The 14,117-nt window shown below is 39.7% G+C and overlaps 1 pseudogene; it reads right to left on the bottom strand.

The window, feature by feature from the left end:
• Positions 1 to 14,117, bottom strand: part of LOC102907053 (lysophospholipase-like protein 1 pseudogene) — a 48,317-nt pseudogene extending 34,200 nt beyond the window's left edge.

The raw sequence follows: 14,117 nt of genomic DNA, 5'->3' as shown, positions 1-14,117 counted from the left end.
AGCATAAGGAATAGCTTAGAACCCAAGACTCTGCTTGATTTGGGCTAAACAAACATCCCTCTCCAAATAGAGTACCTAAGCAACCTGTTAGAAACCTAAGACCCCCTACCTGCATCAAGATGTAGGTGTACCAGCTCAAAACAAGGAAAATGAGTTACTACTCTTAGAAATCCCTTGATAACACCATTTCTTTTCAAACATATCCTGGAATACACCTAACTATAGTCAATAGGCCAATCCAGTAGATCAATCCAGCCTACACTTGTTTTGAGTGCATGCACAATGAGGCAAAAGTATGTTTCCAAGTGAACTTATATGAGGATTCCACTCTTTATCATCTTATGCCTATGCATGGTTGGTCAAGAATATGATTAAACTCAGATGCATTATGGGAAAAACATCCACAGTGAGCAGGCCTTACATAATACAGATCTGTCAATCAAAGTAGAGAACCACTCAAATTACACCACTAGTAACCTAATTCCTTCTGTTGAACCCCATAAAAGGAAGCCCCTGTTGTGGGATAATCTCTTTGTACACTGGAAAGATGTGTCTCTGCCTAAGATGCCTTGTGATTGGTTTAATAAAGAACTGAATAGCCAATAGCTAGGCAGAAGAGAATAGGCAGGACTTCTGGGGAGAGAGAGGAACTCAGGGTTAGAATCTAGGTGTACATGGGAGATGCCAGTGAGACACAGAGGGAGCTGGGTGTACAGATTGGAGGAGAAGTAAAAAAACCATGTAGCAGAGCATATATTAATATAAATAGGTTAATTTAAGTTATAAAAGCTAGTTGGGGACAAGCCTAAGCTAAAGGCCGAGCTTTCATAACTAATAATAAGTCTCCATGTCATTATTTGGAGGCTGACATTCCAAATAAAGTCCTACAACAAGCCCCAAACAATAATCAGGACTCTTGGGTGTCCTCATTCAAGTGGCCTGCCACCCACTTGCAATAAATTCTGATTTGCTCTGTTGCTTTGTTTTGTTTTAAATAGATTGTCTTTACTACTTAGCAATTTCTGTGGGCTTTTACTTTGTTTCTGAATAAGAAGCCAAGAGCCTGAAATTTCCCAACCTAGATGCTAACCTTCCCTAGCATTTCTCCTCTAACGAAGCTTGTAATACAAGGTAGAGATCAACAAGTAAGTAGTAAAGACAAAATGTAAAAAATATTAGTGGAAGTGCCCTGAGTTCTAGACACACTCCTCATACTTGGGAGTTCAAGGAAGGACTTGGATAAGTGGTATTTTTAAAATTTTGTTCTCTGAGAATTTCACAAGTATATACACTGGAGAGTGGTTATATACATCCACCAATATCTCCAGCTTCCCCTAAGCACTCCCAGTACATCTGCTTCCTCATTTCACATTCTCCATCTTTTCCTCCTCTTTTTCCTCCTTCTCCTCTTTTAAATATACCCCACTTTATCTGTATCCCATGCGTGTTGCCCATAGGTCCATAGGTGTGGGGTCATTCACTGGGACTTGAGCAGGCTATCAGTGGCCACACCTCCAAATAAAAAGTACTTCCCCTCCCTCAGCTGTCATCAACTGCCAATAGCTTGTCAGCTAGGCAGTGATTCTCAACCTGTGGGTCTCGACCCCTGTGGGGTTTTGCCTATCAGCTATCCTGCATATCAAATATTTACATTACAATTCATAACAGTAGCAAATTTACAGTTATGAAGTAGCAATGAAATAACCTTATGGTTGGGATCACCACAGCAAGAAGAACTGCATTAAAAGTTCTCAGCATTAGGAAGGTTGGAAACCACTGAGCTAGAGGAAAGGCCTCTGAGTACGCCCCCCCCCCCACACCTCCCATCTGTGCTGGAAGTTTGACTGGATTAATCTTGTGCAGGTAACCACAGCAGCTGTGAGCTCAGGAGTGCAATGGCCATTTCATGTCTAGAAGACAGGATTTCATAGCGTTCTTGCTCTTCCTCCATCTCTTACATTCTTTCCACCCCCATGTCCATGATGTTCCTGGAGCATTATTGGGGCAGGGATGGTATTTTAATATGATTTGGAGGAAAAAATAAACAAAAGGATTGGACAAGGGCAAGTGAAATGCAGAACAACTTGTTTTATTTATAAACTATGGAAAATAACTGTCAACTTCGAGAAATACAAAACACCTAGAATGCCCTGATCTTCCATTAAAAAAAATTTGGTATATTATGATGAAAAATTCTATGGGAGACATAGGCTTTATCTGCCATCAAGAATGGACCTCATGTGCTATGGGAAGCTATTAAACAACACATAATTCATGAAGATATAAAATTGAATGATCATGTTAAATTTTTCTGTAGTCAATGAAGAACACATTGAATTAAGCAACACTTAAAAAAATAAAAACAAACAAAAAATCAAAACTGTAATTTAATTAGTACTTCACCCCAGCCAACTATTGGGCTCTTTGTGTCTCAAAGACACATTGAAATGCATCCAGTATTTTAGGGTTGTATATACACCCCGTGTCTCTAATTATATCCAGAATTCCCCAACACATCTGCCTTTCAACTTCATGATTATTCCCTCTTCTTTCTCCTCCTTCTAAATATATCTCACCACATCTAATTAGCGCTGCTAACGATGGCTGTCTACATAAAGGTTTCAGTAAATATCTGTGCAGTAAAGTAATGAATGGCTTGACAAACTAGTCCAGTGACTTTTACTTGGTTTTATTAGCTCATAATAGTTTTGTCTTTTACAAAAATGGGTTTTGTGGTCAAAAGCTCAAGTTGTAAAAATGGCAGTACTGCAGAAATAGATTCACTTTATGCCAAGACCATTCCATCCCACTCCATTGCAAAGCTGTACTCATTGCATGGGGTTCCTATGTACTCAATTTCTGAGATGGGATAGGTTTGTTTGGTTCTGTTGGGGGCAAAACTATCTCTTTTCATGGTGACTAGTTCAGAAGTCATACTACCTGAGTATTGCCAATAGGCGAGAAATTCAGGGGTCTTGCTCTTTGGTATAACCTGGGGATACACTTGAGACAGCCATATTGCTGGTAGATGCTGAGAGTGAGCTTAGCACTATGAGGGAAGCTGGGCAGTAGAGGAAACCTGAACCACAGATGAGGACTAAGAACGTGGTTAAAGATTGCAGCAAGTCCCCTTGAAGATACAAAATGCATCTGGATTTAAAGCTATGTTAGAAGGAAAGTTACCTTTATTGTCTAAGTTCGTTTTAGTTGGTCTTCTTTTATTTGAAATTGAAATTATTGTAAATGGTGGAATTGGTGTGAAAGCATGACCTGACAAAACAAGAAGCATGTGGCCTGAGCCCAAAGTGAGAAAAACGTACTGATTTATTTTTAATCAAGTTTGAAATAGAATAGACTAGGTGCAAATAAATGTAAAAGAAGTAATATTCACATCAACCTTTTTAATGTTTTTTGTGACTCAACAATAATAAACATATAGAAAAAATATATATGAATTATAGCTCAGTGGATTATGGTAAAAAAAATCACTAATTCAGAATGATAATTTCAAAAATCTCTTAATGTCCCAATTGCTATTCAATTCTAAAGCTCTTGTTCTGACATATCAATAGATGAAAATGAAAATACATTATTTATGCACATATTTTTATAATTTCTTTAAAATTTTCCATTTTGTGGTGTGCATATATATGTATTATATATATATATATATATATATATATATATATATATATATATATATATATAGTGTGTGTGTGTGCATGTGGACACATTGGGTACTGTGCAACAATGCATATGTGCTTGTGCGTCTAGAGACCCAAAGTTGATACCCAGAATCATTCTCATTGTTCTTCCACCATATTCTTTTATTTCAGTCCAATCCAGAGTGGTTGGTATGGCTAGTTTCACTATCCAGGTTGCTCTGGGGATCCTCTGTGCATCTTCTAAGTTTAGAAATATATGCAGGCGGCCATTACTACCCAGCTTTTAAGTGGGTTTCTGGGGACTCTAATTCTAGTCCTCAGACTTTCATGGCCAGTGCTTTAATCATTGAACTATCTCCCTAGCCCTGTTGTTATGCTTCCTAATTCCTTTCAAAATATTTGGAAAGTACATAATATAACACATAGAAGATAAAACTGTGTCTAAAGGAGAATAAAGGTAGAAGAATAAGTAGATTTTGTGTCCACTGACAGCATCAGAACACATTTGCCTTTATAGAATTCAGAAAATATTAAGAGAATAAAAAAGAACACAGCACTCATTTTAAAACATGTACACTAAGAATCATGAACTCTTGTGTTAGGGACTTTTGAAGATTCATTGTATGGTGAATATCATTTGATCTACTGTAATCCTATATGATAATAAATACCTTCTCTGTCTTTTTTTTTTTTTTTGGTTTCTTGAGACAGGGTTTCTCTGTGTAGCTTTGCACCTTTCCTGGATCTTGCTCTGTAGAACAGGCTGGCCTTGAACTCATAGAGATTCGCCTGCCTCTGCCTCCCGAGTGCTGGGAATAAAGGTGTGTGCCACCACTGCCCTGTCTTCCCTGTCATTTGAAGAAGGGAAGTGATCAGTACATAGGAAGTGCCATGAGATTTGGACCCACACACATTTGCTTCAAAGCATCCATCTTTGACCACTGGATTTGCCTCTACAAGGAAAAAAAAGTGAAAAGAAGCAACATTTTACTAACAGAGAGGATTTCACTGTCATCAGGGTTCATAAGAGGAAATGTAGAACAGGGTAGTCCTTCAGTGTCAATTAAACACCTTAAAGGCAATTTTTGGAAGACTATCTTTACATTATTAAGTAACCCAACAATAAAACATAACAAATGGGGAAATTCCTAGAGTTATCTTTTTGAGTTGCCCATTGTTTTAGCTTGATTTCCGTCACTGTACTAAACAACATGAACATAATCAATGGCTTGTATTAAAATCTTCAAGAAACAAATAATCTGGAGCAGTATGTCATATTGTTTCATGTGCTAAGGATTGCCTTAAAAGAATGCAGCCACACAACTACTATAAATGGGAAAAAAAAGAGACAGTACTGAAAATAATGACATAATTGGAGTTGAAAGAAAAGTAAAACTGACATAAATAAATGGGCATGCAGGAACTAAGGTTTGAGAGAAAGATTAGTTTGACATTCTGTCCTAGTGGTTTTTTGTTTCTGTTTTCCTGTCAACTTGACACAAGCTAGAATTATTTGAGAAGAATGTCAATTGAGAAAAATCTACCTCACATTGCCTGACTGCCTGTGGGCAAAGCTGTGGGGACATTTTCTTGATTAATGATCAATGTGGGAAGACCCAGGCCACCATGGGTGATGCTGTCTTTGGGTAGATGGTCCTGAGTTGTATAAGAAGCAACCTGTGCGAGCCAAGAGGACAAGCCATCAAGCAGAATTACTCCACGGCCTTTGCTTCAGTTCCTGCCTCCAACTTCCTGCTTCGAGTTCCCACCCTGACTACACTCAAGAATTGAATGTGGCCCGAGAGTTCTAAAGTGAGATAAACTATTCCTCCCCAAGTTTTTCTTCATCATTTTTTTATCACAGCAATAGAAAGCTGAAATAAGACAAATTCCAAACGTTCTTAGATGTCAGAAGTCATTCATAACAAATTCATTGTGGTTACAGCTTCTGACACATAGCTTATCTGTGACCAAACAGTGCACTGAGAGAATACCTTCAGTCTGGTAGCTTAAACATGGATGTAAATCATCAAACATATAGATTTTTTAAATCTGCCTTTCCTTTTTCCTTTCAGCCATCTGCTGAAACCATAAACCTGAATTAGTAACAGTTTCAGAGCATCTAGACAACAAATCAACAGCTATGTCAAAAAAGAAAAAACGAAAAGATAGGCGTGCTAGAGATATGCACACATGTACAGACATTAAGTGAGCAAATAAACAAAGCCATTGAACCTTCACAAAACCACTCAGGGTGTTATGTCGTACATTGAGAAGAAAAGACAATTTCGTATCTCAGTTGTAATTCTACACTTTTATCTTCACTTATATCTTTCTCTGCTCATCGTCTTTAAGGTCTTTGCAGGAAGAAGCCATCTATGCACTATTATTTCCTTTTCCCAAGTAAAACATTTAGTTTCTACAAAATATAAACTAAGTATGTATGAACTAGTTAATGTACATATAGAATATTAATAAATTAATGCAAGTACTTAGCTGAGAAATAAAAAAGACACATATAGAAAGGCTCAATTTAATGAATTTAGCCAAGGAAGCTACTTAGACTATTCCAGCCCTGGCTGTGTATTAATTATAATATCAACATCAGTAATGGGAATCCATGCTTTATTAAATATTTTGAGGAAAACAGATGAACATAATTTAAATTGTATGCTAATGTAAATAATTTATAATTTAAAAAAATACACACTTAAAAGTTGATTATGTTGAAATGAATCAATAGATTTGGATATCAAATCCGCAGAGACTTGGTAACTGTACAAACTTAGAAAACACAAGAATAGGTAAGACTGAAATATTTAATGGTGTGCATGACAAACCTCAACTCATTATCAATAGGTTTGCACTTTATTCCTAAAGAACATGAAGTAGCCGGGTAGTGGTGGCACACGACTTTAATCCCAGCACTCAGGAGGCAGAGGCAGGTGGATCTCTGTGAGTTCGAGGCCACCCTGGTCTCCAAAGCGAGTTCCAGGAAAGGTGCAAAGCTACACAGAGAAACCCTGTTTTGAAAAACTAAAAACAAACAAACAAAGAAAGAACATGAAGTAGCTGCTGCAGAGGTGTCCTGCAATGTGCCCTGCAGAGTGAAGCTATGTAAGGATGGGTTCAAAAGACTTCTCATAGCCAGGTGTGGTGGCACACACTTTGAATCCCAGCACTTGTAAGGCAAAGGCAGGCAGATCTCTGTGCATGAGGCCAGCCTGGTCTACAGAGCAAGTTCCAGGACAGCCAGGGCTACATAGAGAAACCTTGTCTTTAAAAAAAAAAAAAAGTTAAAAAAAAAAAACAATGTTTAAATGTTTAAAAAACAATGAAAAAAAATGTTTCTTATAATATAGTTTGTAGTGGCCAGACAGAGACACTACTGAATGCCCACTGGTGAAACACTGACTAAATAAATATGATTTCGAAGTATAGTATGTTGCCTCTGTAGGTATTGATTTGGATTTATGCAAATTTTCTAATTTCACTGAAGTATGTTTGAGTGAAAATAAGTTTCAAACTAATGAGTTTAGATAGTATACTGTAACTTCTAATAAAAGAAAATGAATGCCAAATGAGGAGGCACATGTCTAGAATCCCAGTGCTTGGGAGCCTAGGCAGGATGATTGTGACTGAATGTCCAGTCAGCTTACCACAGAACAAAACAAAAAAAAAAACTAAAATACAAACTCTTTCTTTACTCCATTGAGAAAAGGTGAGGAAAGAAAAATAAATACAAAAACAAAGAAAAAGTTATATACTTGAGCAAGGTTCATGGCTAATCTGAACATTGGAGTCCCCCACAGGTACTAGTGAGTGAAGAAGCTGTCAGAGCTTTGTCTGGGTAGGGCACCAATCAGGCTATAAACATGGAACCAGTGTGCAAAACTGAGGGGCTCCTAATTGCCGAGTTTATATACTGGAAGGAAGCCGGGTGATCAAGTCAGGCACACAGGTTCTTCTGAAGCTTCCCTCTGAGGAGGATGCTCTCTGATGGACTAGGAGAATGCCATTAGTATCTCTCTTTCAACAAGCACAGCTCTGGTCTCTGGGGTTCAAGTCTTATATAGACGCTTACTGGAGGGCAATAGTCTTAGAACAGGACACGCCATACAGGCAATAATCAGTTTTGTTTCGTTTTCTCTCAAAAAAGAGCTCATATAAGTTGGCAAGAAAACAGAGCATGGATATATTTAGTCATATTTTATTCTCTGAGGAGAGCTTACAATTTTGCTTACAATTACTATTCTCCTTAAAACTCCACTGTAATTAACACTATGTCTTTAACTCAAGTACAACACACACCAAACCACAGAAATCTAAAGGGCAGCATTCAGATGGATTTTCAATACAAACTTCACTTTATTTTTGGCATCAGCACCTGAGAATTAGAATTTAAAGTAATAAAACGACATAAAATCTACCTCACTGTCTTCAAAATATTTACATTATTTTCTGTGTTACAAGAAGGGAAAAGCTCATATTTATAATGCTTCTACTGGGTAGATGGAACTGTGTGTATAAACTTGTTCTTTACCTTTTTAAAAACTCAGAGAGGTAGGCATCATGCTGGTTTTCAAAGATGGCAACTTGAAGTCACACTCAGTCATCTAAGTGACAAGAGTAGTTAGAGCAGGCCCTGCTTTAACACAAGGTAGAACATTACAGATTTTGCATCCTCTCCAACATTCAGTGCAGCTATGATGTTCTCAGGGACCCCCACAATTTGTGCTCCATATATATAGTTCATACACACACACACACACACACACACACACACACACACACACACACACACACAAACTAAATTAATCTGTGCTGACAGTAGGCCTGTACATTGGAGGATAGGTATTCAAACTACAGCCAGTGTACTTAACTAACAAATCTGTTTACTCATTGAATATTTACAAGATACTACTCTGTGACTGGGACTGTGCCTAGACTCCAGGGCAAAGGGAGCTTGTGATCTAAGCAGAGGTCACCACTGAGTCATTAATGCAGGCCCTCTCTCAGCTTTTTGTCTCTATCAGCATTTGTCTCTAACCATGACAAACCTGTAGACTACATCGCTGTTATCATTTTCGTTTTAGAGGCAGAAAACAGTGGTGCAGGGAGCTTAAGGACTTTTTCTAGAGTCCCACAGACAGTAGATGTGTGGATCAGCCTTTTGGTGTGACAAAACCGATCTGAGGAATTCAGAACCTTGCCCCACTCTATCCCAATCACAGATCGATGTGCTTGGCTGTGCTGCTCTGCCCATCCTGTACTTGTCTGAGTAGCTGAGCATGGCTCCAGGTTGCTAGTTGAGATCCCTTTTCTCTAACTCCTTTCCCACTGAGATCAAGAGTGAAAAGTGTCCTTTGTTTGCTGTCCTTATGGGGAGAGGAAGAGGCCCACAGGGAGAGAAGATCTACATAATGGGAAGCTGGCAGATTGTCTCTTTCCACAGACATTCCAGAGTCACTAAAAGCCACAGGTCAAGCCTGAAGTCAGGGAACTATTCTATTCCCACATTAGAGAATAGCAAGGATTGAGAGGACAGGAAGAGTTATAGCCAAGTAGACCATATTGGTAGCAACCCTGGGATCCACAAGCAGGGAGACCTTAACCTAAACCCTGTTCTTTTAAATGTGACTAAAATCTAAATAAATAAAGGCTTTTTCTTTTTTTTTTAGTTCATGACTAGTATTTTCTGAGTAAATTTTCTTCTGAAAAAACAAGATGCTGTAAATTTTAAAACCTTAAAATAATTGTTGTTAGTGACCACTGTTGATTGTTATCAGTCCTAAAGTCCTTCTTCCTCATTTGGTGTATACCTCATGGTTTCCTTACAGCACATTCTCCATCTTCTTCAGCTTCCCAGAAATGCAAAACACTATGTCATCAAGGAGATACAGTGCTCTGTATATTCTGATACTTTACATAGATGTCAGATGGGAATCCAGGATTCCTGGTGCTCAACATTGCATCTATGCTGCCCCATGTGGGCATTTGAATTCTGGGAAACTGGCAAGCCCCAGTGGGAGCACTCTGAAAATGGGAACCTGAGATATTGAGCTGTTAAGTCACCAGAAGGGAATCTTCCTTGGCACAGGCCAGACATTGGGTATGAAGCTATACCTCTGGTGTCAGTTTTACTTCCCCTGAAGATGCCCTCTAAGGAATGGATTCCCTGAATCTTTTGCAACCAACATTTTTGATGGAAGGGTGTATTGCCCCCCCCCCCGTGTGTGTGTGTGTGTGTGTGTGTGCGCGTGTGTGTGTGCGTGTGTGTATTTCCATGACCTATCAGCCAACTGTGAAGGGACATGATCAAAACAGCCTTGGTGTTACATATTTCTAGATGCCTCAGTTATACAAAGGCCAATTGTTTTCTTTGAAATGGAAGTTTCTGAGCACTGTGCAACTGTTCTCATATTTATGTTTTAGGAGGTTCCTAGTGTCACATGACCATTAAGTGATGCAGCTAAGAATCAAATGCAGGCAAGTGATTTCACTAATCATAACTCTGATCACCGAGACTATGCCCTTCCCAGTATTCAGAGCATCAGAAATATAGAGCACTGACAGGTTACCTGGTCTTTATAGGTTCACTCTGTGGCTACTGAGTATGCTTGAAGCACCAATTCTTCTATTTGTTAGAATGAATGTGAAACATCTAAAAACTTTAGTACCTATCTTAATGGAACAGGAAAAAACCCACATTATCTGTAATATACAGATAAAACTCAAAAGTAGAATTCTTATCATTTCCCAGAAGTCTTAGGTATGACTCTTAATCTGAGCAGCAGCAATGGGATGCCCTGCCATTTCACCCAAAGATCGGTGGGGAGGAGGTTCTGGCCAGTCACCACTTGTGGTATTTGGAGGCACGGGAAAATGAGCCTGCCATTTTAAATATGAAAAGGTGATCTGAAGAATGAAATGAAGCTGTGAAAATTGATAAATTTGGTCTCACTTGTAAGGTCTCATATTTGTTATTGTTGATAAAACCCACAGTGGAGAAAAGCTGGGGACAGTGAAGGCAGGACAGCAGTCTACAAGCCAAAATCAAATATGGACTGAGCCAAGGAATGAGAATGAGAACTATGTTCCAGGAGACTGGCAATGGGGTAGCAGTGTTTCCAGATGAAGAGGACGTTAGGCATGAAATGAAACATTCCTTCTGTGTTGTGTGGGTCAATGGAGACAGCCAAAGCTGTGTAGTTTCCATTTTCTCAATTATGATCAAGAGATACTGAGTATCAATGAACCAGGACACTCCTAAACCCAAATGGAAATAAATATGAGTGATCTAGTAACCCAAATGTTTAAATACTCCTAGGCTCAAGATAGCTCAGCTAATAGCATGCTTGCTTTGCAAATTCAAGGACCTGGATATGGATCCTAAGACTTTAATTAATTGAGAGAGAGAGAGAGAGAGAGAGAGAGAGAGAGAGAGAGAGAGAGAGAGAACCAGATGTGGTGGCATGCATATATAATCCCAGAGCTAAGAGGTGGAGCTCGTCAGAAACCAACAGCTCACTGGCCAGCCAGGCTACTCAAACCAATGAACTTAAGGTTTGGTGAGAGACCCCATCTCAAAAATAAAGGGGACAGCACCTGAAGACACCTGACATTCACACACACACACACACACACACACACACACACACACACACACACACGCCAGTATGTCACCCATCGGTGTTTTAGTATTTCTGAATATTGGGAAGGTCTTGGTCACAGCAATCCAAGTTATGATCACTGAACTCAGTTGCTTGCATTTGAGTCTTAGCTCCATCACTTATCTGCTACTGGAAAGCTCCTAACATTTTCCTAAGCCTCGGTTTTGTCACTTGTCATTTGGGCCATCTGTGCTACCCACCTCAGAGTGTGAGAATTTAAGTGAAATAATGTGTGACACAACAATTAAATGAAATATTGCCTTATACATTGTTATTAAGAAAAAAACTATTGAAACATTTTATTAACCACTTGATCTAATCTACCACATGCTTCACACTTCAAACGCTAGTTAATATTCTTGATTGGGATCTAGTCTCAATTACCAGATCTGATACTTGAAATCTTCCCCAACCAAAAATTTTAGCCTCATTGTTTTGGACATTCTGGATAAATCTCAGCCAAGTATTCTTACCTAACCGATCCTGGTGGGTAAAGTTTTCCTAGATACAGTTCAGTTCTCCCTGTGAGAGAGAATCTCCTGTAGCTCCATCCTGTTTCCCAGGGGGAACTGGAGAGCACATGAGCATAATCCCACCACAGAAGGTGTAGGTTTATTCATTCTTAGCATCATCTCTAAACCCTCAATCCTCATGTTCTTCGTGGTCAGCTTTTTATTCGTTCTCAAGCAGGATGGTGATACTAGAGATCAGTGAGCAAGGGGTGGGGCAATGTGAGCAAAGCACCCAAGTCACCCAAGACCTTGATTTGGTAGGTGAGTTATACAGTTTGGGGGAAGGTTTCACTCTTGCCCAACTTGAGGGAAATATGGGCTGCATTTTGTGCCCTGAAGAATTCCTGACTTTGAGCACAAAGTGATGTGATGACAAGGCTTGCTGCTATAGTAATCTGCAGTCGTGAGAGAAACGTCCAGAAGGCCTTTGACGTGGAAGACCTGGAGCCCTGTCCAGATGGAAAGCTAAGCCAATGCAGAATTCTACCTAGGTCTAGAGTATGTGTCTCGTGCAACTGGTGCCTAAATCATGGTTAGCAGAGTAATTTTGTCGCTCGTAGTTATAAAAGCTCAGTGCACCCACACTAGTCCTGAAGTGGCATGAAAACCCAACATTTGTTCTTACCTCAGCAATCTCCCCAGTCCTTCCTCCACCATCTCCTTAGGCCTTCACCTTTATTAGCTGTCTGAGCTTTCTGTTTCCTTTGGCTCCTTGTCCCCACACCCCCCAGCCATGATTGTCACCCACCCTTAAACTGAATGCAGGCTGTCTTCCCAGCTCTGATCTGCACACGCCAGGGAACAAGGCTGGGAACTCACACCTCAACACCTAATGCTGGCGCATGCAAGGAGCCACCCCCTTCAGTGGCTGGGACCTGAGCTCAGGAACACAGCAGTCAGGACTGCAGAACCCATCTAAGAAGAGCAGGAAAATCTCAAGCTTTGAAGTTACTCTTGCTCAATTTTTTTTTCCTGCCATAGTATTGAAAAACTGTTAATATTTGGTCACCAAATGGAAATAAACTGACAGAACTGTGCTGTGCCTTAAACCTCAGGCATATTAAGCATTTGGATTCATTTTCACTAATATCTCATTATACTTTAAAACACGTTTCACTTGATGATATCATGTGATTGGCCCTAGTGACAGTGCTTAAGAATTACTACCCAGACTTTAACTCCAAATAATGGAACCAAGCCTGTGAAATCCAGAGACTGGAATGCAAATGCTGTCAAATGTTCTTTGCTCTTTTTCCGTTGGCTTTTTGCAAAAGCATGCGCTGCTTCCTGTGAGCCAGAGATGCACATGTGGGTCCTGGCAGCACTGTTTGGTACCAGACTTACAGGAGGCTCCACTGGGGCCCGGCTTCCCCCAACTGTTCTCACCTGGATTCTTAGCCAACTGCTTTGCTTTCCAGTTTTATTAGGGGATCCAGTTGGCAGCAAGAACTATTTTTTTTCTAATATTAAAATCATCTTTTCCACTACCACATTATTCCCCCAGCATTTTATAGAATGCACTTAAGCTTACTAAGTGGGTCAAAATAACTACCACACGACAGGAAGAATAGTCGTCTTCATCTATCATAAGTCTATGGAGATAAACGCTGAAGAAGCTGCTCAGTGCAGAGAAGGCGTCCGTGTTCCACCTAGGAAGGAACATATGGAAAGTTTTGTCCAAAATGGTGGAACTCAGCACCGAGAGCAGTTCGTAGTACCTCCCCTGAGCGTGTAATGCCCCAGAACTTTTGTTATGTGTGGAGCGATGGAGAGAGACTGTGCATCATGGAAATAGCTCATTTGATTAAACAGACTTAAGGAAGCCAGAGGTTGGCGTAATCTGATTGGCTTTTTCCTCTTAGATTCAAAGTTCTGGCCACTCTCGGCTGTCCAGCTGGACATTTCTCCATTCTCAAGTCTTCTTGACCCTAGCAGAAACTATGAAATCATCTGTGCCTGCTCACACTTATGCAATCAAGACTTACCATGAACTAGTTTATAGTCAGTACCTACTTGGTTTGGGTTCTCTGGGGCCCAGAGCAAACTGTGAGCAGGTACTGTACCATATTCCCTGAATTTTGAATGCCATCTGCCTTGCCTTATAAAGAGTAAATACATCGTAAAAGTTTGTTGAGTTGAATTGAAAGGCTGAAATAACACTATTTTGCAATTTCCCTGCCAATAAAATTTAGATAAATATTTACATACTTCACAAGATTGTTCATGAGACTTATGGATGTAACATTCATGAAGGAGGAGCGCGGCAT

Source organism: Peromyscus maniculatus, chromosome 2 (genome assembly GCF_049852395.1).
Source record: "Peromyscus maniculatus bairdii isolate BWxNUB_F1_BW_parent chromosome 2, HU_Pman_BW_mat_3.1, whole genome shotgun sequence".
Classification (NCBI taxonomy): domain Eukaryota; kingdom Metazoa; phylum Chordata; class Mammalia; order Rodentia; family Cricetidae; genus Peromyscus; species Peromyscus maniculatus.
This window is presented reverse-complemented; position numbering and strand designations above follow the sequence as displayed.